Source organism: Heterocephalus glaber, unplaced genomic scaffold (assembly GCF_053883595.1).
Source record: "Heterocephalus glaber isolate CG9 unplaced genomic scaffold, H.glaber_assembly_v1.0 deba00000676, whole genome shotgun sequence".
In the NCBI taxonomy this organism is placed as follows: domain Eukaryota; kingdom Metazoa; phylum Chordata; class Mammalia; order Rodentia; family Bathyergidae; genus Heterocephalus; species Heterocephalus glaber.
This window is the reverse complement of record NW_028258156.1, coordinates 10,065,059-10,090,397: the sequence shown is the minus strand read 5'-3', so window position 1 is coordinate 10,090,397 and position 25,339 is coordinate 10,065,059. Positions and strand designations below refer to the sequence as shown.

The 25,339-nt window shown below is 37.6% G+C and overlaps 1 protein-coding gene across 2 annotated transcripts in view; it reads right to left on the bottom strand.

Moving 5' to 3' along the window:
- Macc1 (MET transcriptional regulator MACC1) overlaps positions 1–23,444 on the bottom strand; it is a 77,571-nt gene extending 54,127 nt beyond the window's left edge. Inside the window, exon 1 of one of the 2 annotated variants that reach the window (XM_013070292.3) lies at positions 23,245–23,444. The gene's annotated coding sequence lies outside the window, so the exon portion shown is untranslated. The remainder of the gene's footprint in view (positions 1–23,244) is intronic. The other variant, XM_013070291.3, reaches the window with a different exon arrangement.
- Between the last annotated feature and the right edge of the window lie 1,895 nt (positions 23,445–25,339).

Genomic DNA, 25,339 nt, shown 5'->3' with positions numbered 1-25,339 from the left:
GTCTAATTTTTTGTTTGTTTGATATAATTAACCTCCTCCCTCAACTCACCCTACCTTGTTTTATGATGATGCTCAGGTATTGTTTTTCAGGATTTTCCATTTCATTAAATATGTATTTTCATGATTAATTACATCCAGTCATATTGGAGAAAGACAACATACACAAATAAAACAATTTATGTAGATATATGTATGCATATACACAGCATTTAAAATATATTATCATTAGTTGTCAGAGGGAAACATATCTTTAGATGTGAAAACAAGTAATAATGATTTAATTGTATGCCTTCAAACATATCTATCATGCAGAAAATCTTTGTCTTCAAATGAAATATTGCACAAAACTTGAAGAACATAACTGAAAAGCTAAACAAATAAAAACAGAGTTCTTCTGGCAGAAAAATAGGAGGATAAGAGCCTCCTACTTCCTCCTCCCTGACCTTCTACCTCTAGGTTCAGTGCAGTGGAGAGCTTAAAAGTCACCCACAGGCCTCCCAGCTTCCGATGGGACATCTCAGTGCACCCTGTCAACCTCACTCATCTTTTTTGGTAAGTATGAAAAAAGTGATGGGCAGCACAATTTAAACTGTGGGTAAGCACCTGGTAGTGAACAGATTACTGCCAGAACTCAGATATTCTGAGTTCCAGGTGTTTATTTTGATCAAAACAGGCAGATCCATCCCTACAACGTCTTAAAATTAAAAAGATGAGGCAGGTATGGTGGTGCACACTTGTCCTCCCAGCACATAGGAGAGTAAAGCAGGAGGAGCGCCAAGTTCAAGGCCAGACTGGGCTATGTAGTGAGGCCCAGTCTCAAAAAAGCCAAAACAAACAAACAGAAAATTAAAATGATGGCCTTTGAAAACTTTTGAGCAGTTTAGAATTTTGTTTAAAATTAAAGAGATTCTGAGATTTCTTTAAACACAACAAGGCAGCAAACATTAATTTCTCTCAAGTCCAGCACTATTTTTGCTCTTCCTAGATCTATGTATAGCAAGGAGGTCCTTCTCTTCCTTTCAAGTCTTTTCAACTGGTTCTGCCTCTTGCCTCTTCCCTAGGAATCTGTAAGAGATTTAAATTTCCTAACCCCTGCCCCCCCCCAAAAAAAATCACTGGCATTCTTCCATGTTAAATAAGATAAAGATAAAGATTCTGTGGAATCTTAGTGACAAGTTGTTTATCTTCCTTGGACATTTTAAATGTTCACCTGACTTTACCTTTAACATTATTCATATGAAACTGTCTGTCCATTGAGTAGAACCTGAACATTCTTGTGCACCTACTATCAATAAACTAAGGACTGGAAAAACCTAGGAGTGTGGTTTATTTCACAAATGTCTCTGGTCAAAAACTTAGACATAAAATGTACTTTCACGGTGCACAAAGATTTCCAACAAACATAGGATAAGATCATAGAAACTTGAAGATGCCATACACAGTTGGTAATAGCTAAAGCTTGGAAACAGCCAAAGTGCCCATCAAGTGGAAACTGGATAAAGAATATGTGGGGTTTTTTTTAAATGGAGTACTACCAAGCCATAAAAAACAATAAACTAGAGACATTTATACCTAGATGGATGCATATTGAGGACATACTCTTAAGTGAAATAAATAGGACACACGTGTAAATACCGAACAGTTTCTCTAGTGTGAGAAACTGAAAGTGTAAATAAGGATTAAAATGATTAAAATGAATAATTGATAATTTGAAATAGGAAGAAAAGGTCCAAAGAGGAAGGGGAAGTGAGAGGAAGGGGAAAGGAAAGAAGGGAAAGGAAAAATTATGAGAAAAGGAAAAAATGGAAACAAAGCCTTTGTAAATAGGGAAGGGGGAGGGGGTGAAGGGAGCATAGGAAATGGGGAAAAAATAAGAACCAAGATACATCATGTACAGGTACAAGCACCCAATGATAAATGTAAACTTATTGTATACTTAAAATGTACCAATAAAAGAATTTAAGCAAAAAAAAAAAAAAAAAAGAAACCTGAAGATGCCATATTTGAGCTTCAAATTTCAGTCATGATTCTACTCAATTTTAACTGGAAGACAAAAATTTTCATCAATTTTTTTATCATTTAAACAGATAATTCACATCATGGATTTTAGGACAAATATTTCCAAAACCATGACTGATTGTTATCATTTTATTTGCATTTTGATTCCTTATTTTATCTTCCAGAAACTTGACTGTCTCATTATGGAATCATAACACAGTCTCAAAAATCACAAGAAGAAACCACTACCCCACTCTAGATGAAACCTTTATACAGCAGTCATAGGGGACAGAAGGGCTCCCAGATACCACACTGACTAATTCAGGTGAAGGGAACAGCAGAAAAGCTTGATGTTTTGGTATTATCAACACATCTCAAGAGGCCCACAGCCTCTGGAGGTCCCTGAGGGGGTCTGACAAATGAGATATGGAAGAGAGTGGTAGGAAGAGAAGTAAAACATTGCCTAAGAGATATGGATCAAAGAAATGTCTGATCATGGGTTAGGAAAATCTGGCACTAATTAAACTAGTGCCTTGGTAAAGTCCCAGGGGGTTTTCTGAACAGGAATTAGGCATCAGATCCAAAGGCAGCATGGGAGATCTTAGAAGGATAAAGAGTCAAGCATATCATACCAGGTTAAGAAGTAAGCAATGAAGGCAGCAGCACTGCCCAGAGAGGAAGTTTAATGGCTGTTGGTCTGTTAGTGAGTGATAGGGGATGAAAGGAACCAACTGCCCAACGTGTAAGCCTTCAGGCTAATCCAGACAAGTAAATACTTGGTCTGGGCTCTACTCTTTGATTATTCAATTGTGTCTTCATAAGCTCCCAAAGTTCCCCCCTGGTACTAGACTCCATCCTGGAGTCATACCTCCAGACCTCAGCCTCCCTTCTAACCTCTCCAGACTCCTAAGGACACAAAATATTTGTGAGTGTCATCAAGCTATAAGTCCAATTGCATACATATTATCTGAAAATCCTGCACATCTCAAACAGACTTGATAGAGGACAAATCCTTCAAATTAAAGACACAATAGGACTAAAAATAATCATAGTACTTTGAACTGGCAAAAGAGTACTCAATGAAAAAGAGAGTTCTATGAAGGACATTTAACAAATCTTTTTATCCATGATAGTATGATCCCCGAGACTGTGAAGGCGGAATTTCGTCTAAGTTAACAGACATTAGAAGATACTTTCTCAAATGCAAAGCTCTTTATGAATATTTGATGCTCTGTGAGTACTAATACTATGACGGCAGGACAAAAGAAGGCTGGTGGTGATAATAGTAATTTGAATTTATGGAGGCCTAACATCTTAGACACTTGTGTTTTTGAACACCACTTTATTAATCCTCAGAAGTATCTCAGGAGAAAAGTACCCAGTGTTATACATTCATTTGCAGATAAGAAATTGAGACAGACAAAGATTATGAAGCTTATACAAGGCTAGTATAAGAAAGTTGTGAGTAGAAGTAAAAATAATTAGCTAGTAATATGGAAATGCAGTCCAGAGATAAACAGTTGGCACGCGTTCTCTGGTTCAGACTCATGGACAAAGTAGGCATCACACCAGCCAAAGCTCTCTGATATCAGACCAGAAGGGATGTTGAGCGTAGAGATTGTCACAGGCAGCACCACAACCAGGAAATATCTGTGAAGGATCAGCCTGCCTGCTCAGTAGAATGGTTGCTTTGGCCACCTCTTGGCTGGAAATCAGCCCTGTGTCCCAGCAGCACCCTCCCCAGTCCACACCCTGTGACAATATCAAAGAGATCCCTGTATAATTTCCAGGAAGCAGTTACTCCAGAGCCATACCCTGAAATAAGGATTGGAATGGCAGAATGAATAAAATCGCTCGAATTAAACACGAAGCACACAGGGACAACGCGGCATTTATTAACGCAAGGATCAAAGACCAAAATGCATGAAGAAGTACTCATAGAATGGAATCAAGGAGAACACAAATTGTCATTCAAAAATAACACTATAACCAAGGTGTGATGGTGCACACCTACAATCACAGTACTCTGGGAAGCTGAGGCAGGAGGATCACAAGGCCAAGCCCAGCCTGAGCAGCTGAGCAACTTAGTGAAACCCAGTCTCAAAATAAAAGAAAAAAGGGATGGAGTTGTAGCTCAGTGTGAAAGCCCTGGATTTGATCCCCAGAACTTATAAATAAATAATTACAGAATTCATTGTCAATCCTTACTCCCTTCTGTATTAAGAAAAAAAGCTTATGTTTCACTTTTAGAGAATAAATATTTTAAAATAAAACTAAACATTCTATAAAATAAATCAATAAGAAAGTAGTGAGTTGTACATACTTTCATAAAGGGAATTGAGTTTGGAAATTGAGTTTTAAAGATCAAGAGAGTTAGCCTACAATTATTAACAAAATAGAGAATAAAGAAAAACAAGTGACTGCACTATACATGTACACACACACAGAAATACACATGTACTCTACTCACTTAGAAGACTACAAGAAATGGACAGCTATAGATAAAATAATCTCTTCAACTAAGAAAAACCATTGAGTTATATTTCAAAATAATAATAAATACTGAAGAAAACATATGATGACATTTAAGGAAACAAGAGCTACTGAGAGACCTTTGGTATTAGTCTTCTCAAAAAATTTACTGCTCAGAACCACAAATCCTGGAAGAGAAAGGAAATTGCTCTCAAATTTCAATGAGCAAGAGTACATAGGTTATTCACTGGGAATTTCTAGGTTAGGAAACTGACAAACTCAAACCAAGACTTGAGAAATCAAGTGATCCAGTCACATGAGAGGGGACCCGAAGCAATGCACTCAACCAGAAGTACCTAATTTTCTTTTTGCTTCAGCCAGGAAAAATATTTTCACTGGCCCAGTCAGGCTCATAAAACATTCTTTGCCACCACAGCCTAGAAACTGGGTGTTTTCCAAGACTGGAAGTTTACAAGGGCCAGGCACTTAATGGGCCCATCCTCTGCTTCCAGGCAGAATGGATGACTGGCACATAAGCACCCTATTCTATACAGCATCCACTGTGATGGGCCAAGTGTCCACTGCTTAGCTTTGCTGAATATTTTTAATAACATTCTTTATCCAAGAAAGAATCAACCTAACCCTACCCAGGTCGTTATTCTTTTCTCTCTTAAAAATTCTTTGAAGATGACTGGGTACTGTTTAGTAGACTGGGTCTCTATTATTATGTTTCTTTCTTTAAAAGAAAAACTAAAGGAAGATTATATCATCTGAGTTGGTGAATTACATATAGGGAAGGATGGGGAAAGGAAAGAATGGAAAGGAAAAATTATGAGAAAAGAAAAAAAATGGAAACGAAGTATGTAAATAGTGAAGGGTCAAGGGGGTGAAGGGCACACAGGTAATGGGGAAAATATAAGAACCAAGATACATCATGTACAGGTACAAACACCCAATGATAAATGTAAACATATTGTATACCTAAAATGTACCAATAAAAGAATTTAAGCAAAATAAACAAATTAATTAATTAAATAAAATTAAATAAATAAATAAATAAATATAGGGAAGTCGGGCTGGGGATTTAGCTCAGTGGTTCCAACGTCTGCTGTGCAAGTGCAAGGTCCCGAGTTTGATCCCCAGTACCAAAAAAGAATAAAAATACATATATGTAGGGAAGTCCCTGACACATGCTGTTTAGACCCAAAGAAGGGTGACAGGATCAGCATTTATACAAGAGAGGGAGCAAAGAAGCAGCCAGTATCAGCCAATAAAAGGGGCCAGAAAAGGCCCCTCAGCCTGTGCTCTCTGTGTTACTGCATAATGTTTATAAAATGGGTTCTGGAAGTTGGGGCAAATGGTTCAAATGCCAGCTCCACACCAGAATTTGTAGGGAACATGAGGATAAAAAGTGTTCCCATTGAAAGGAATGTGATACACAAAGGTAGAGAAACAAGTGATTGAACATGGCTCATTCAAAGAGCATCATGAAGCTCAGTAAGGATAGGGCATAGCAGTAGAAAAGGACAAGGCAAGAGAATGAGGAGTAACAAAAGGAAAAGATACAGGATTGGAGGGGCAACTCTTGACATCGTTTTAGTCTACAAGAGAGATGATGTGGAGGAGTTTAAGAGAATCGCATGGTCTAACTTATGATGCACATTTTAGGAAGGTAGAAAACAAAGGCAGAACAAACTATAGACAAGGAGAAGTGGCAATTACGTTGAACAAGGAAAGTGGCCTGAGAATGCAGAAAAATAGATCCCAACTCTTTCTCTTCTCTGCCACTCCCAAGTTCCCAAGGGATTGTATAAGTCACTCCTCGGAGATTTTGCACTCAGGACTAAATTAGATTCCATTTTTGAGCCTCATCCTCCAAGGATGCAAAACATTCAGTAAAGGAAGTGAGCTTCATACCTCATTCTTGGATAATTACTCTTCTTTTTTTTTTCTTTTCCAACTGACTCCTGTATTTCCTTTCCCCAATAAAACTGTTATCTCCACACACCACTAAATGTTTAGTGTGAAGCACTATTTTTATGATGAATTTCATTTGTCTTCATTTGTAAAGGACAACAGATAACAAGTCTGCTCTGCAAACCATCTGTCCTCATCAAAGTCAGAGAGTAGTTTGTTGCAGAACCATATCAAAGTGAGGGATAACACAGATAAATGACATTATCTAGTACTTTGGTATTGCTATCTAAAACTCTTCCCTGTCATTAAAACAGTCTTTTGATGGAACTACCTCTGTAAACACATTTTATGGGTTGTAAAATGGGAAGTACCAGAAACAGCACACAAGACCGTGTTTCTTACCAACTGTAATCACATAGAGATGAGCCATCTCCTTCTCCTAGGAATACAGCATCTAGAGTGCAAAATATACTCTTTTGTATTTTGACACCTATTCTTTTTTCCTCCAGGTACTGGAGATCAAACTCTGGACCTTGCACTTGCAAGGCAGGCGCTGTGCTACTGAGCTAAATTCCCGGCTCTCTTTTGTATTTTGAAAGTAGTCTGAAGTGGATTTTACACTTTCCTTGAGAGTCAACCAATGTGGTTTAGAGAAAAGGACATGGGACATGAATCAAACCATCTGACCAAGCTGCTACAGCTCTTTGATCTTCGATGAGGCAGAAATAATTTTACCTTTCTACTGCCTAAAAATTCTGATTTTGCAAATGTTCTGTATGTTCTCTGTCTAATCAGATAATCAATTACTACAGTAGCCACTGAACATTGAAATGAGTAACTTATTAGAGTTACTTTTAATTTATTTAAAATTTAAAATATATATGTAGCTAGTGATTATCTTACTGAAAATTACAGCTTTAAAATTCTGTTTCAGTTATTCCTACTGTAACTTTGCCCTGGAAATACACAGATTAGCATATTGTGCTTATTTAGAAGTGAATGTTCCCCTTTTATGTTGGCAAAGATAGGTATATAACCACCTAAATCTGAACACAATTAATAAGAAGAAATAGAATACATATTATTTTTGTCCACCACTTTTTAGAAAATATTCAATGGAGAAGTTTTGTTTTTTTCATTGCACTGATGAAAATTCCCCAGTGGGCACCGTGTATCTTTTGGTCACACACACACACACACACACACACATATATATATATATATATATATATATATATTTTTTTTTTTTTTTCTGATCTTGTGGTTACTTTAAGTTACATAAAGCAGTTTCTACCAGCACACCAATCTCCTTATATACAGCTAATCCTCCTCCTCTATAACATGTAGGTCTACAGTCTTTGGAAAGTGAGTAGAACAAGCACTTCTTTTTCCACATCACCTCTCCATCATCTAGATGCTAGTTACCATTCCTGGTGGTTCCAAAATTTGAGAATAAGGAAGGAAGAGGAAAAATATAACAGAACATTTTACTCTACTTGCATTATTGAGAGCAGGCTTTGACCCTCCTTTTTGGACCTGGCTAATATTTATTGTTGCTGTAGTTGCTGCTAATGTAGTGGCGGGGGGGAGTAGAAGCCCCTTCATGCATTTTGGGATATCCTTAGAAGCTTTTGACTGCAATGCCTATGAAGCTAGTGATGCATTCAATTCCTAAGTCGGTTGTGCTGCTCTGAGATCTGATTTCCTTGCAGGAAGACACTAACCTTTCATCAAATATGCAATGAAGCCACTTCCTCCAGATTTGATCTGAGATTGTAGCATCTCCTGTCTCCACCTCTCTGTATAAGAATAGCCTTGCAAAAATCTCTTTCAAAAACAAGTTTAGTGTTTATCCCTCCTTTGTGTCATCCTTTGAAGTAGTTGAGGAGCTACAAACTTGTGAACATATTCTCAATTGAGATCTTATGCCAGATACTTTGTTTGGGTGTCTGAAATCAATTGTCCTGGATTGTCAGAAAAATTTCCAATTCTATATCCTGTAACTACACAAACATGATCATTGCAACTCTGGTAATAATCACTAAATACCAGAAAATAATATAAGCATGATTTAAAAAAAAAGGGCCCATCACTAAAATGTATTAAGTAAAAGAAAGGAGATCAGACATGCTTTCATTTGGATTTTGAAACAAGAGGTATATCTATGTATATGCTTTTAAATTTTTACATCAGCCCTGAATGTGTATGTGGATACACATTGAAGCCTGTGTCTACTGCTCTATTTTATAAAATGTGATTCTTAAGTCTTTCTTTGGCACAATGTCGCCAACATCTTACTTTGCAGTGCTGGCATAGAAAAACATTTGTGTCCCAATTCAAGTCCAAGTGAAAAAACACATCCTATATAACTGACCAACTTGTTTATAACACCAATCTTTGGAAAACTGAGAATAACACCAAAGACAGAATAGCGGAGTTGAAATTTTTCAGTAAATAGGTGAGCTGTAGCAAACACATTACTTTTTCAAGAGATGACAGAAAAATAAACAGAAATACAGGTATAACACGGAAACCGTATCGACACTAGAAGTTTGTAAACTACATGAAAATAAAATAGATTTAACCTTTACACTAAAAAAATGATCTGGCGCCTGCCTCGAAAGCGCAAGGTCCTGAGTTTGATCCCCGGTGCCAAAAAAAAAAGGATAAAAAAATGACATTTTTTTTTTCATTAAGTTTATTGGTACATTTTTAGGTATACAATATGATGACATTTATCATTGGGAATTTGTACCTTTACCTGATATATCTCGGTTCTTATTTTTTTCCCCATTATCCTGCCCTCCGTTCATCCCCTCCACCCCTCCCTATTTACAAAGACTTTGTTTCTGTTTTTTCCTTTTCTCATATTTATTCCTTTCCCTTCTTTCCTTCCCCCACCCCTTTTTATTCTTGATATTAAATAATAATATTTTATAACTTTTCAATTTTATTAAGGTTATCCAAAAAGAAAATAACTCACTTAGCAGAGACTGCACATTTTGGTGACAATGTCCTATTTTTTTAATTAGCAAAGGGTAAAATGTTTCCTTCCAATACCTTAGTCTGAAGATCTCAAATTCATGCTATGGTTATCAAAGAACACTTTTTTTTGAATAAATTTTTTGATATATGAATCAATATCTGACATTAACACAATTTATATTCTTTAGAATGTCAAAAAATGTAAAGGGAAACATGTCATGTTTTACTTGTCATATAATTTCATGATGTCACAACAGTTTAGTATTCTTTTTTAATTTTTGAGACAGGGTTTCACTATGAAATTAAGGCTGGTCTGGAACTACAACAGGTTAGTTTTGAGCAATGCAGCTCGATTATGAAATATGTCCTGTGACTTCAACAAGCAGGAAAAGAAATTGAAAGCAATTATAGAATTAAAGTTAAGTATTTAATTCCATACCAAAAAAGTAGAAATTGGGAAAAATAAACTAGGTGGAAACATAAAACAGCATATCATAGTAAATATTTGAAAAATGTATTTTCTAAGACAAAGCAAGAGTTAGAAGAAGCACAGTTCCTAAAGGGCTTCCTCGGTTCTATTTCTGTTTTAACAGTGGTGGTGTCTGATTTGGATATAACCTTGGCTCCCTAAAAATACCCCCTCCTTCCCTTTCCTAAACTATTATGAAAGAAATTTTCCTGCTATTTATTTGATTATTCTTATCCTGTTTTCTTTGGTGGCTCCTCCCATACCTGATTATTTAAACATTCCCCATGAATTTCTTTTTTCTTCTTACTTTTAGTGATCTCCTTGAGTTCATGATTCATGAGTTTTAAAAAAAAAAGTTAGTCATGAATCTAAACCCCAGTTTTTATGGGGAAAGCTCAGTGATTTTTATATCTAATCTAGAGCCCTCCTTGAGCTGTAGAACTATAACATTCACTTGTAAGATATGTGCACATGAATGCTGTCCACCACTGTGTTCATCTTTGTACACACCTTAAACATCTCCCTCCCATATCTCCACCAACATAACTCTGCTTTTATTCAGATTAGTACCTGGAAGCCCTCTTAAACTTCATCCTCTTCCACTGCCACAGTATCTATCTGTGCCCATGGCATCTGCCCTGTTTAATTATTTTTAATCTCTTTTCTAGAATCCCATTGGCTTTTCCATTGCATTGGTGTCCCATTTTCTTGTCCCTCCCTTCCTTAAGACATTCTATCTACTACCATGCAAGTCATATTCCTCAAATACAGATATAAACATAGTGCTCTGGTGCATGCCACTGCTGCTCAATAGAAACTGCTCTGGACAAGGCTCCCAGCGAAATTCAAAGGGCACCCAGCTTTCATTTTTATTGGGGCTCTCTGTGATATCAGGCACTGTCAACTTTTTCCTTCTTGAAAAGTTATCCTCCTCCTTTGTCTTCACTCATTCTGGATTCACTGGATTTTCTCCTATTTTTCTGGCCCTTCCTCTTCAGTCTCCATTATCCCCGCTTCTTCCTCTGATTACAGATATAATTATTATTATTATGTTTCAGGGCACCACCCTGAGCCCATACTTTTCTCATGCTGTGGTTCTTAATACTCCTGAAAGAGCATCCATGTTCATGACGGTAGTGACACCAAAAGATTTCTGACTCCCTGTCTATCTCTAACCCATTTGCACTCCTGACTCTAAAACCTGCCCAACTGCTTAAGCAACTTCTCTGTGTGGATGACCATAGGCATATCCAAGTCCACCAGCTTCAACTCACCATGCCTCTCCTTCCTCTGATTCTCCTGTTTTCCTTATCTAAAGGAACAAAGATACCACCACCCACCCAGTTAGATAAATCCTTATATCAGAAAGTGAAGTCAACTCCCTTCCTAACCCAATCCATTGTCCCCAATCCATTAGTTTCTACAAAGTTACTATCAGTAAAATCTTCTGCAGCTAGGCTAGGGATGTAGCTCAGTGGTGCCATCTCTGCCTGGCAAGCACAAGGTCCTGAGTTTGAATCCTCATACTGGGAAAAGAAAATCTTCTGCAGCATTCCATTACTAACTAGTACAAGCTCTTTTTCCCACCTACATTTCTGCAGTAAATCATAAGCGGTCCACTGTCTCTAATCTTTTCTATTTTAGGATGATCTTTCTAAAATGGAAGTTTTATCAATTCAATCTGCATTAAGAACTCTTTAAAAGCTTTCCTTCTGTTACATAATATGATAGGGAATTTTTGTATCATAACCCATAGTTCAAATTCTAGAAATTTTTCTTTAAAGGTAATCAGAAGAGTCCTACAAAATTTGGACAATGCCATGTACCACAGAACTAGCCACAATAGCAAATAATGGGAAAAAAATTATTGCCATCAATAGAAAATTGACCAAATTTTAATGTGACTTACAAAGGAGCAATCTAAAATTTTGCTATAGCACAAATAAAAATGTGTAACGTATGTTGAATATGTTCACATAACATTTCTGGTCAATTACTCATTATTCACATATTCATTCTGAATACGTGTTTTTGGCATAAAAATGCTAATAGGATTTATGACACAAACCTTAAAGGTACACAACTTGGTAAGCATGATCATGACTCTTATTTTCCTATGGTAAACAAACAGCTATTCCCCCCAACTTTTGCCTCTTTAACTTCCTCTCTCAAGTCTCTAAGGTTTAGTAAAGTTTGCTCACTGCAAAAACCATCTTTTTAGGAAAAATTAAGTTCTCTTCAGTACAAATATAGCACTTGTTTGACTCTTCCCATTATTTGAGTGTGCCCTTTCAATGTCATTTAAATATTAATCGGATTCTAAAAGCATTTTTGTTTTCAAGAACTCTAATACTTGAGTGTCTATTTTTCCAGTTTCTTCCTATCTATTCTTTCTTGTTCCATTTAGAAGATATTTACTAGTTACAAGAGCTACAATCTCATCTGGGCATGGTGATTTCTGTCTGTAATTTCAGTACTTAGTATGCTGAGGCAGGAGAATCACATGCTCAATAGGCTATCCTGGGCTACATAAAGTGTTTGAAGTCAGTCAGCGTGGGCTACCTAGTAAAACCTTGATTCAAACAAACAAACAAAAAAAACCACACACACAAAATCTATACTTACTATTAACATACTTACTATTGACAAAACAATTTTTATGAGCCAAATTTCTTCATCTCTGGGAGGTACGATATCATTATCTGCCCCTCAAAGTTAAAGAAATTAGACAATGTAATTAAAGTGCTTAGGACAGTAAGTACCACATAGCTTGGTGTTACCAGCTATTATGAACATCATTATTATCATTATTTTTATTAATACAATTAATAGAAAAGTCTATGCCTATTAAATGGAAAAACTAGTCAATCTCTAGCATCTTAGTTGAAAAACAGAAGCTGATTTAACATAAAAATTTTCACTATATTTTAGAGTTTGGAATGTTCCAAACAATATCTGGGCATCCCAGATGCCACAAGCACATGGCTTTCAATTATATCTGGAAAAATTACTTGATTACAGCATCTGAGATGAACAAATTTGTGGATAATAAGTCAAAATAGGAACTCTTGTTTTGGCTGAGCATATAATGCGGTATAAATATTTTTAAATAAATTTCTCAATATCTTATAAAGTTGAATATAAATATGCCTGTGGTTTAGCAAATCCGTTCCTAGAAATATTCACTAAAGTAATTCCTACATTGGTACACAAATATAACATTGTATAGTGCTACTTTTAACAAAACACTATACAGCTATGAAAATCAATGGATCATTCTAAAAGAATTACCATAAAATGATCTCAAAATTATAATATTGAGAAATAAGAGCAAATTGCAGATGCCTAATATACACTTTATATGAAAAATTTAAACATTCTAAACAATATTACATACTGTTTATTAATATATCCATAAGACAGCAGAAAGAACAAAAACATTTTTTTAAATGAAAGAATAAAAATATATTCTTTGTGTTATCTACACACAAGATAGTGATAGTCTCTGAGATCAGAAAGAGAAATAGGGGAGTCATGCAGAACACGCCGAATCAGCCCGCTGCACACAGGCAGGTCTGCGGACACCCTACCGAGGTCCCGAGTCACACAGAACACACCAAATCAGCCCACTGCAGACAGGCAGCCACCTGGTTCCACACTACAAAGACCCAGAGGACACTGGGCTAACAGACCACGGTACTGAGTCCCACTGCTACCGACCCAGAGGTAGGGGCTTCTGAGCCGCCATCCCACTGCTCCTGGTCCAGAGGAAGGGGCTTCCTGGCCACCAACCCTCCCACTGTTCCCAGCCCAGAGGAAAGGGCTCTTGGGCCACCTTCTGTCCCATCGCGCCTGGCCCAGAGGAAAGAGCTTCCAGGTGACCATCCCTCCCACTGCTCCCAGCCCAGAGGTAGGGGCTTCTGAGCTGCCATCCCACTGCTCCAAGAACATAGAAAGGGGCTTCCCAGCCACCATTCCTCCCACTGCTCCCAGCCCACAGGAAAGGGCTTTTGTGCCACCATGCCTACCACTGCTCCTGGCCCCTGTCCCACCTCTCCCAGCTCAGAGGAGGTAATCTGTGCAGGCACCAACAGCACACCCCCACCCCGCAGTTGAAATGAGAAAACACGTAAATAAGTCTCAAAACCAGACTTCCAGATCACCTACAGCAACCCCAAAGGGAAATGAGATGGAACACTCTGATACTCAACCACCTGGGCCCACTGAACAGGGAACAAAAGGGGATCTGGAAAAAATGAAATCAGAAATAATTTCTCAGATAACAGGAGAAATTGTGCCCCTAGTGCAAGAAACGAATAATAAATCTAGAGAGTAGCAGAGGAACATGATGGAATCCCAACGTAGGACACAAATGGAATCCATAAAACAGATGCAAATAGATTCCCAGGACATGAAAAACTCCATTGAAAGTCTACACAGCAAAATGAGCCAATGTGAGGACAGAATTTCAGATATAGAAGATAAGACTGCAATTAAAGACAAGGAAAAGAAAAATTGCTTCAAAATTATAAGGGAACATGAGAAATCAATCCAGCAGTTGCTAGATGATGCAAAGAAGAATAACATAAGACTGACTGGGCTCAATGAAGAAACAGGAGAGAGTGCAGATGACATAAAAAATCTCTGCACAGAAATAATGGCAGAAAACTTCCCAAGCAGGGGCAAAGAGCTTGACATACAGAAAAGTGAGGCATATAGGACTCCAAATAGCCTTGATCAAAAAAATCTACACATAGGCATATAATTGTTAAGATTCCAGAAACTCAGCAGAAGAACAAAATTCTACAAGCAGTTAAAGAAAAGAAACAAATCACATACAAAGGAAAGCCCATTAGAATCACAGCAGACTTCTCAACACAAACCATCAAGGCAAGAAGAGCTTGGAGTGACATATTTCAAGCCCTAAAAGAAAACAGCCTGCAACCCAGATTGATGTACCCTGCAAAATTATCTTTCAAAGTGGATGGAGAAATAAGATACTTTCATGACAAAGAGCACCTCAGGAACTTCATGAATACCAAACCAGCACTCCAAAGAATTTTACACAATATCCTAGGAACAGACATTGAGGAACACAACCCCAGGAAGCAAAGCAGAATGAACCCATCTAGCATGACAAGAAATTAAATGTAAAGAGGGAGAACCCAACAAAAAGAAAAAGTCATGGCAATGACAAGTCAATATGTTTCAGTTATAACCATCAATGTTAATGGTCTCAATTCACCAATCAAAAGAAATAGATTGGCAGAATGGGTCAAGAAGCAAAATCCAACAATATGCTGCATACAAGAAACACACTTAATTCAAAAGGAAACTCACAGACTGAAAGTTAAAGGGTGGAAAACAATACTGCATGTGACAGGAACCCGAAAAAAGCAGTAGTAGCTATCCTCTTTGCAGATCAAGTAGATTTCAAACCAACACTGATTAAGAGAGATGAAGAAGGACACTACATCCTTGTAAAGGGAACAAGCCAAGAGGAAGAGATGACAATCATAAATATACATGCACCAAACACTAGTGCACCCAACTATATAAAACAAATACTAATGGACATGAAAAGTCATATACGCACTAATACAATTGTAGTGGGGGACCTCAACACCCCACTGTCACAAATAGATAGATCAACTAGACAAAAAATAAGTAATGAAATACTAGAACTCAATCAAACTCTTGAACAAATGAACTTAACAGATGTTTACAGAGTCTTCCACCCCACAAACTCATAATACACATTCTTCCCAGCTGCACATGGGTCATTCTCCAAAATAGACCACATACTCACACAAAGAACATGTTTAAGTAAGTGTAAAGGAATTGAAGTTATCCCCTGTATATTATCAGACACTAGTGGCATGAAATTGGAGATCCATAGCAAAAGAAACTCAAAAAATTTCATAAACACATGGAAATTGAACAACACACTTCTGAATAACCAATGGGTCAGAGAGGAAATTAAAGAAGAAATCAGACAGTTCCTTCAATTAAATGACAATGACAATACAACATATCAGAATCTATGGGACACAATGAAAGCAGTCTTACGAGGGAAATTCATAGCAGTGAATATGCATATTAGGAAAACAGAACGAGCCCAATTAAACAACCTAATGCTGCAACTCAAGCATCCAGGAAAAGAAAAACAGGACAACCTCAGAGCTCATACCAGGGAGGAAATTATAAAGATCAGAGGAGAAATCAATGCAATGGAGACTAAGAGAACAATACAAAAAATCAATGAAGCCAAGAGTTGGTTCTTCAAAAGAATCAACAAAATTGACAAACCTTGTCAGAAAAAGGAAATAAAAGGCCCAAATCCATGCAATTAGGAATGAAAAGGGTGAAATGACAACAGACCCAGCAGAAATCCAGAGGATCATCAATACCTACTTCCAGAACCTATACACCAACAAGATGGACAACACAGAAGAAATGGACAGATTCCTAGATACATATGAATTACCAAAGTTGAATGAAGAAGACCTAAAAGTTCTGAACAACCCAATATCAACCAATGAAATTGAAAATGTAATTAAAAACTTATCAGCTAAGAAAAGCCCGGGCCCTGATGGCTTCACTGCTGAATTCTACAAGACATTTAGAGAGGAACTGCTGCCACTACTGTTCAAACTCTTCAATGAAGTTGAAAGGGAAGCAATACTCCCAAATTCATTCCTGGAAGCAAGCATCACCTTGATCCCCAAACGAGAGAAAGACCCAACCGAAAAGAACTATAGGCCAATCTCACTAATGAACATAGATGCAAAAATCCTTAATAAGATACTGGCAAACAGAATGCAGAAGATCATCAAGAAGATCATACACCCTGATCAAGTGGGATTCATCCCAGGGATGCAGGGATGGTTCAATGTATGAAAATCAATCAATGTAATATGCTATATCAATAGAGTCAAGGACAAAATCCATATGATTATCTCCATAGACTCAGAAAAAGCATTTGACAAAATCCAACATGCACTTGTAATAAAAATCCTACAAAAAATTGGAATAGATGGTCCTACCTCAAACTGATAGAAGCCATCTATGAAAAACCAACAGCCAATATCATACTAAATGGTCAAAAACTGAAATCCTTCACACTAAAATCAGGAACAAGACAAGGATGTCCACCATCGCCACTCTTGTTCAATATAGTTCTGGAAACATTAGCCATGGCAATTAGACAAGAGAAAGAAATAAAAAGAATAAAGATAGGTAATGAAGAAGTCAAATTGTCATTATTTGCAGATGACATGATACTCTATATAGAAGACCCCAAGAACTCCACCAAAAGTCTTCTAGATTTAATAACCAAATTCAATCAAGTAGCTGGTTACAAGGTCAACACACAAAATTCAACAGCTTTCCTCTACACGACTGACAGACTCACTGAGAGAGAAATAGGGCAAATAATTCCTTTCACAATAGCATCCAAAAAACTGAAATACCTAGGAATCAACCTAATGAAAGAAATCAAAGACCTCTTCTCTGAAAACTAAGGCACTCTGAAAAGAGAGATTGAAGATGATACCAGAAAATGGACAGACATCCCCTGCTCCTGGGTAGGAAGGATTAATAGAGTGAAAATGGCCATACTTCCAAAACTGCTATATAGATTTAATGCAATTCCAATTGAGATCCCAGCAGCATACTTCATGGACCTCAAGAAAACAATCCAAAAATTCATTTAGAACAAGAAGAGACTCAGAATAGCAAAAGCAATTCTAGGTAACAGAGACATGGCAGGGAGTATCACAATCCCCAAACTGCAACTATACTACAAAGCTACTGTGATAAAAACAGCATGGTACTGGCAAAGAAACAGACTTGAGGACCAGTGGAACAGATTGGAAGATGCAGAAACAACTCCAGACACACTCAGCCATCTCATCTTTGACAAAGGAGCCAAACACCCTCACTGGAGGAAAGATAGCCTCTTTAATAAATGGTGCTGGAAAAATTGGGCTTCAACTTGCCAAAGATTAAAACTAGACCTATATCTCTCACCATGCACTAAACTAAAATCAAAATGGATTAAAGATCTAAATATTAAAATAGAAACTCTGAACCAGTTGGAACAGAGGTTAGGTAGAACCCTTGAAGACATTGGTGTAAGAAAAGATTTTATGAACAAAACCTCAGTTGCCCGTGAACGAGCACAAACAATCAACAAGTGGGATCTCTTCTTATTAAAAGGCTTCTGCACAGCAAGAGAAACCACCAGCAGTGTGAAGAGACAACACACAATGTGGGAAAAAATCTTCACCTGCTCTTCCTCAGACAAAGGTCTACTATCTTGACTCTATAAAGAACTTAAAAAGATCAGAGCTCCCAAATTTAAAGACCCAATCTGAAAATGGGCATCTGAAATGAACAGACATTTCTCACACAAAGAAGTAGAAATAGCAAATAAATACATGAAAATGCAAATGAAAACAATGCTGAGTTTCCACTTCACTCCAGAAAGAATGGCTGCTATCATGAAATCAACCAATAACAAATGCTGGCAGGGCTGTGGGGAAAGAGAAACCCTGCTCCACTGCTGGTGGGAGCGTAGACTGGTGCAACCACTGTTGAAATCAGTATGGAGATACCTCAAAGAACTAGGACTGAAAGTCCCATTTGACCCCGCTATTCCACTGCTGGAGATCTTCCCCAAAGAATTAAAACAATCATACCACAGTGATATATGTGCACCCATGTTCATAGCGGCACAGTTTGTGATAGCTAAAACTTGGAAACAGCCCAAATGCCCATCAACTGGAGACTGGATAAAGAAAATGTGTTTTTTTAATAAAATGGAGTACTACTCAGCCATGAAAAAATGAGAAATTAGAGACATTTATAGCTAAGTGGATGCACATTGAGGCAATACTCTTAAGTGAAATAAATAGGACACACATGTATAAATACCAAATAGTTTCTCTGGTGTGAGAAACTGAAAGTGTAAATAAGGACCAAAATGTATAATAGGTACTGTGAAATAGGAAGAAAAGGGGCAAAGGGGAAGGAAGTGGGAGGGCTAGGGGAAAGGATAGAATGGAATGGGATTAATATGAGAAAATGGAAAAATAGGAACAAAATCTTTGTAAATGGGGAGGAATTGAGGGGTTGAAGGGAGGGCTGGGCAAGGGTGAAAAATAAGAACCAAGAGAGACTATGTAAAGGTGCAAATTTCCAATGATGAATGTCATTATATTGTATAACTAAAATGTACCAATGATTAGAATGAATAATCGATAATGCAAAATAGGAAGAAAAGGTCCAAAGGGGTAGGAGTAGTGGGAGGGGCAGGGGAATGGAAAGAAAGGAAAGGAAAAATGCTGAGAAATGGAAAAAGTGGAAATAAAGTCTTTGTAAATAGGGAAGAGTGGAGGGCACGAAGGGAGGGCTAGGAATGGGGAAAAAAGAAGAACCAAGATGCATTATGTAAAGGTACAATTCCCAATGAGAAATGTAATTGTGTTACATAACTACCATAAAAGAATTTAATAAAGAAAAAAAAATTAAATAGATCCCCATGACAACTGAACCCCATGGGCTCAAAAAAAAGATAAAAAAGAAAGAGAAATAGGACTGATAAGGATCTTTTATTTTTTTATCTTTAATGTTTTATCTCTTAAGCTGGGTCTTAGGTGCACATGTCTGTGATAGCCATCTATCTGTCAATATCTACCATGTATTGTATGTATTTGAAAACATATAAATTGTGTTTGTCCCACTAGAAATAGAAAACACTTTTATTATATCTGGACATAAAACCTGGGATGTGTCTCTGGGGTACGGGTGAGAATGTTCTCCTGTACTATGAGGAAGGTCCTCATAAAAAAGCCTTATATCTCTGGGCAAAGTAATGATCACAGTACCCAAAAGAGAGTCCTCAAGAGAAAGTAAAACATTGGGTGCAGAGATCAGCATGCCTTTCCCTAGCCTTCTAATTCCTGGGAAGCCGAAGGCTCCCTTTCTTTAGCTTCCCTCCACTAGAACCCTAAGTAGGGCAGGAAGAAGAGCAGTGGTAGGCTTTATTCTTAGATGAGGCATGCTCCCTCTGTCCTCCATGTGTCTGGCCAACCCTGGTGGCAAGCCAGAATTCCTGTCCCAGGTGGTGAACAATGCAGTTTCCCTTTCTCTGTAAGTTCTCTTCTTATCCTTGCGCCAAATTCCAGAGGTACAAAGCAATTCTCCCCCTCCCCAAGAACTAGCTCCCCTTCTTTTGCTTCAGTGTTACCATCAGTCTCTCACCCTACCATGCTTAAAAACTCAAGACCACCTTGCTTGTTGTTATCTTTATTATTTCTCCATGTTCTTTTTTACTTAATGACTCCATTCCTCTTTATTTTTCCTTATAGTTCCTAGCATGCCTCATTTCTTCACGGTCACATTATTAAAACATGTTTCCAAAGTGCTCTCCTCACATTCATGTTCCCTGTGCTCCGAGGTCCCTGTATGCTGTTCACAGGATGCATCTACTAGCACAGGCAAGGCTTTTACCATATCAGTCCCTGGGGTAGGACACTTTCAAACCCTCTGCTGTTTAGAAGCTAAAGTCCAAATTCTTCTGAAGATTCTACAATCAACCTCTTTCTAGTACTATCACCCCAAATCCCTGAGAATGTCCTTTACAGAATACACAATGTCCTTCCTTTCTAGCAATCTACTATATAATGACAGTTTGTTGAATTTCACTTTCTGATTTTCTTCCTTGACATTCCTCCTATTTCATTATTTCCTAAACTCAGGCATTTGGAGAGGTTGTCATGATTTTTTCATTATCAATTACTGTCCAAACTCCTTTTTACTTAATTTTCTCTGTAAGTCAACACTCATTTTAGCCTAGATAAGTATTTCAAACATTAATTTCTGCCATCATAAATGAAAAACACTTATCTCTTGCAATAAATAGGCAATGCTTCTAAAAATAAATGTCATTTTAAGAGTTATTAAGTTAAATACTTTGGCCTGCTAGCATCTGTTACTTACTCTATTGTTATACAGAGGTTTAAACAAGTATTAGAAGAATTTTCAAATCATATCAACAAAATTTAGCCTTAAAGAGTTGAATGTACATTGAAAAGTATAATTATACGGTTGTCATTTCAATGTTATTGATTCTCTAGTATATATGTTACCTAAAATCACTTCATGTATGCAAAATTTGGAAAATGTATGTGAGACATTCTCTTTACCCTTTTCTGATGATCTCAAGTCTGCATGTCTTTCCAGTTCTGGCCAGTCTACCCACATCCCACAGTGTCCTGGAGACATTCAGTCCACCCAGCATGTCCTTCCTCTGGGAAGGCATCCTGGGCCAGCACCTCTTCCTTGTTTGGGGAAGTCATTCCACTGTGCTTTTTAAGTTTATTTTTTCTGGTCTCCAGTGACCTTGTTTCAAGAACAGATTTATAGAGGCTTCTCTTAAAGACCCTGATACTGAGCATCACACGTTCTACAGAGTGAGATTTAAGAGGACTCCATGAACAGCCTGAGTGACCCATGGATTAGCACTTCTTCCCTCTATTTCTGAATACACATTTCCAGGAGCAGATAAGGATCCCCTCAAGGGCTGTGTCTGAGTCATTCTTTTATCCTCCAGGCCCAGCCCAGAGAGAGAATGCTATACAACTGCTAGCTATCCTGGTCAAACAAACAAATGACATTTCCTAGAGAAACCACACCATATGTGGCATTCAAAGCAAAAACAAAGCTGGCTTGTTAGGAAGTGTGCACTAATGTTCAGTGTTGCTTCTGCTGCTTCCCCCACCTTTGTGTTCCATCTGATGCTGTCCTGCACCTGCCAGCATAGCTCCTGAGAAGGCTCACACTTGCATAGCATATCACACAAAGCTCTGCATGCTTATCACCAACACTGGTTGTTATCACTCTCAGTCACACAAAATACCATGCAGAGTGCTTAGTCTTTATAGACAGCTGGGCCTATGTGTGGCCTCTTGAGAAAAGATTTACTAAACATTCAATAAGCTCATGTCTTCAGCTTTAAAATCAATATAATTTTAAATTGTTTTCGGTCCTCCAATTTCACTAACACTTTTTAAACATTAGATAGCTTTTAACAGACTGTTTTAACAGTCTTCATTGCTCTAAAACACAGATAAAAGTAATCGTTTTATAATTTAGTCAGGGATAAGCTGAGAAAACTGGCATAGAGAATATATTTGCCTTTAGTTTTAGAAATGAGTCTTAATTAAACCTTTCAAGAAAATTGTAATTAATAATGAGACTGCATAATTCCTAGATTCTATACATTACCAAAAAATCATTTAAAAAATCTCTCTTGCGAGCTAGATATAATCATGTAATTACATAAAGGAGGACATGAAAGGATCACCACTAAGTTCAAGACAACTTTAAAAATATACATGAAACGTATCATCATCACTAAAAACTGTTGTCACATAAAAACAAGCTACTAACATAAGTGATTCACTATCACTCTGAAATTAGGCCCACTGAATAGAGATTTAGATGTTTTTTAAGGAAACAGGGACTTTAATAAATGGGAAGCATCAGAATTTTTGCTACACATTCTTTTGGTACATAACATGGTATCACCATCTTCACCACTTCTAAGTGTGAAGTCCAATACTGTTGGGTAGATTTAATTGTTGGCAACAATCTCTAAAATGTTTTCATTTTGCAAAACTAAAATTCTCTACCCATAAAACAATCTCAATGCCCTCTCCTCTCTGCCTGGCAATCTACTTTCTGTTTCTGTAAAATTTTGAGTAATATAGATGCTTCATGCATGTGGAATCATACAGTATTTGATTCAACTGTTTTTAAAGCATAATTGAAGCATAATTAAAATGAAGCCAATCTTCCATCAGTCACTAACCATCTGTTTAATACAGTGCAGTCTTCTCAGGTAACTCTATTAAATCAGTGAGGCAGATTTTACCCATTTTATAGATGACGAAACTAAGGCTGTACAAGGTGAAAGATTTTGCTACAGGTTACATATATAATAAGCAGTGGGGCCAACCCCTCTTTATCAACTTCAAAGCTCAGTCTTTTCAACTCATCTGGATGTGTTTTGTAATATTTTAAATTTTCAGAGAATTTCAACCATGTACCTATTTAAAGCAAGTGAAAGTGGTCCTTTTCTTTCATTTGACTCTTTATGCTGCAAGTATTCCTGATTCTTAAATAAACTACTCTATTCTAAACTATATCACCAGGTACTGTTCTACCTCAAGTCTCACAACCCCACAGAATACCAGTTTCCTTCCTCTTTTTTTTTTCTAAGCAGGGCTTGGGAAGAAAGAAGTTCCTTGTTCAATTTTCCTGGAAACTACAACTTCCCAGTGTACAGTACATTTCGCCAGGGAAAGAAATATTAGTCTTTAAGAAGCAGCACTTACATGTGTGGAAGTGAGCCCCAGATTCTTCAGTTCAGGCACAATGTTTTAGTGAAGGGAAGCCATTTTACCCAAGCCAGGCACCCTCTTCAAATGTGCCTTGCTCTGGCCGGCTTCCGGAGCCACCTGAGATTACCAATGTGACACCAATGCTGCCCAACCAGAAACCCTGGAAGGCAGAAGAACTACAATACCCACAATCCAGGCTCCTCACCCGAAACCAATAGATCGGGGCAATGGCTAGAGTTTCACTCTAGGGAGAAAGCGGAAATAGTTGGAAAAGTAATAAGAAAAAAATCTCCAACAGTACATATGGTCCTATTTCCACAAAAGGAAATTAAAGTGGTTTAATGTTTTCCAACAAATAAGAAGACTCCTTTCCTGTTGGCAAGAGCAGAAAAATCTTCATACAAACAAATCCGCTGCAGCCTTGAAACCTGCCAGGCCAGATTCCCTTTCGATGACTCATTCAGAGGTGAGGGTGTCTCAAGCCTTGGAAAGCAGGTGACTGAAGACTGCTGAGGCCCTGCAATCTCAGTTCCTCCTGGGTCAGCACTGTGATCATCACTCAGAGATGCTACCGATATACCGGGGACCTTTTGACCCTTCTTCTTCCAAAATGCTCTCAAATTAAAACTACACTTTCAAAATTGCTTTTTAAAATATGAATAAGAATGAACCTTTCTTGAGAAGTTCTTCCACTTGCCTTTCTATTTCTGGGGTTCATGCTTTTCTTCTGCAAGTTCCACCATTTTTTCCAGTTCTTAGAATTCAAGAAAGAGGAAATGGAGGAGAAAAAAATGTAAATCTCAGAAAAATGAAAGACACAATAGTTTCTTTGCAGTATCAGCCACAGATAATAAAACAAAGAAAACAAAATTGAAACAAAGACATGTATCTTCCTTATTTGTTCATACAGATCTCTCTAAGCTTTTCATTTCCTGTTAGACCCAGCCCAGAAAATGGAAAGAAATAGCTTTGGCTTAGTCTGGGCTCAAAAACATGATAGGAGGGAGGACTCATCTAAGGTAAGTGGATGGCAGAAGGAGCATTTTCTTTTCCATTTTCTGTACTCTCTTTTGCTGTGTTCTGCACCTCTCTCTCTCTGCCTCCCGAACATGTCCTTCTTAAGGCTTGCTGTCCAAGCTACTACTTCAGCCAGAGCTCCATTGAAGTTTCCCCTCTAGTCATCCCACAACCCCACCTGACCCTTTCTAGTTCCCTTCATCACAGGTCCCTCAACTCCTGACTGGAACCTAATTTTCCTTAATGCTTCCTTCTCAAAAATGCCTCTTCATTTCTTCAGACCCTGCAGATTTTGTACTCCATGGTGTTCCCCAACCCCCAGTATCATTATTTTTGGTCTTTATATGTATAGTTCTTGTCTTCCTCTCAGAGAATGAAAAGTCAGTCTTCTCCAAGAAACCCTCCCCAATCCAACTTCATTTGAATTATTCTCTCCTTCGTAATAAATCACATAACATTGTACCTAGTCCTTCATAAGATGTTTCATTGTTTTATGCAGGTGTGTGTATACACATGTAGTCTTAGATTTCTATTTGAAGGAAGGGGTTTATTTTATTCCTCTTCCATTAATTCAGTAATGTAGATATATATATTTTTATAATCATTGTGTGAAATAGCTACAATATTAGCTCTAAATAAATTTTAATGCTTAATATCATCTCTGTCTCAGACAGGAGATTTTTGTATTGAAGAACTATCCAATTACCAGGAAGATATTGTTATCACAATCCCCTATAGTCCAGTTTTGTATGGCTTCCACAAACTTTATTTGTAGAAAGACAAGGTACTATAGCTAGCACTTCAGCTTCTGACAGTTCCTGAAATGAAGACTCTAATAGATCACAACTCCACTCCATGCTGTGCACTTGACCTTCTAACAGCTTCCTAAGGACCAGCCTCTAAAGTCCTCAGTCTCATGACTACCACTTTAACGCTGGAGCTCACCTTCTGCGATTTTTGATCACCAGCTGCAGTGTTTTGGGCTCTTTTCCCCTACAATCTAGTGTCCTGGCTCTGAAGACTGAACTCTGTTCTTTAAGTTCGTAAATAGTTCATTCTCACCTGAGTAAAG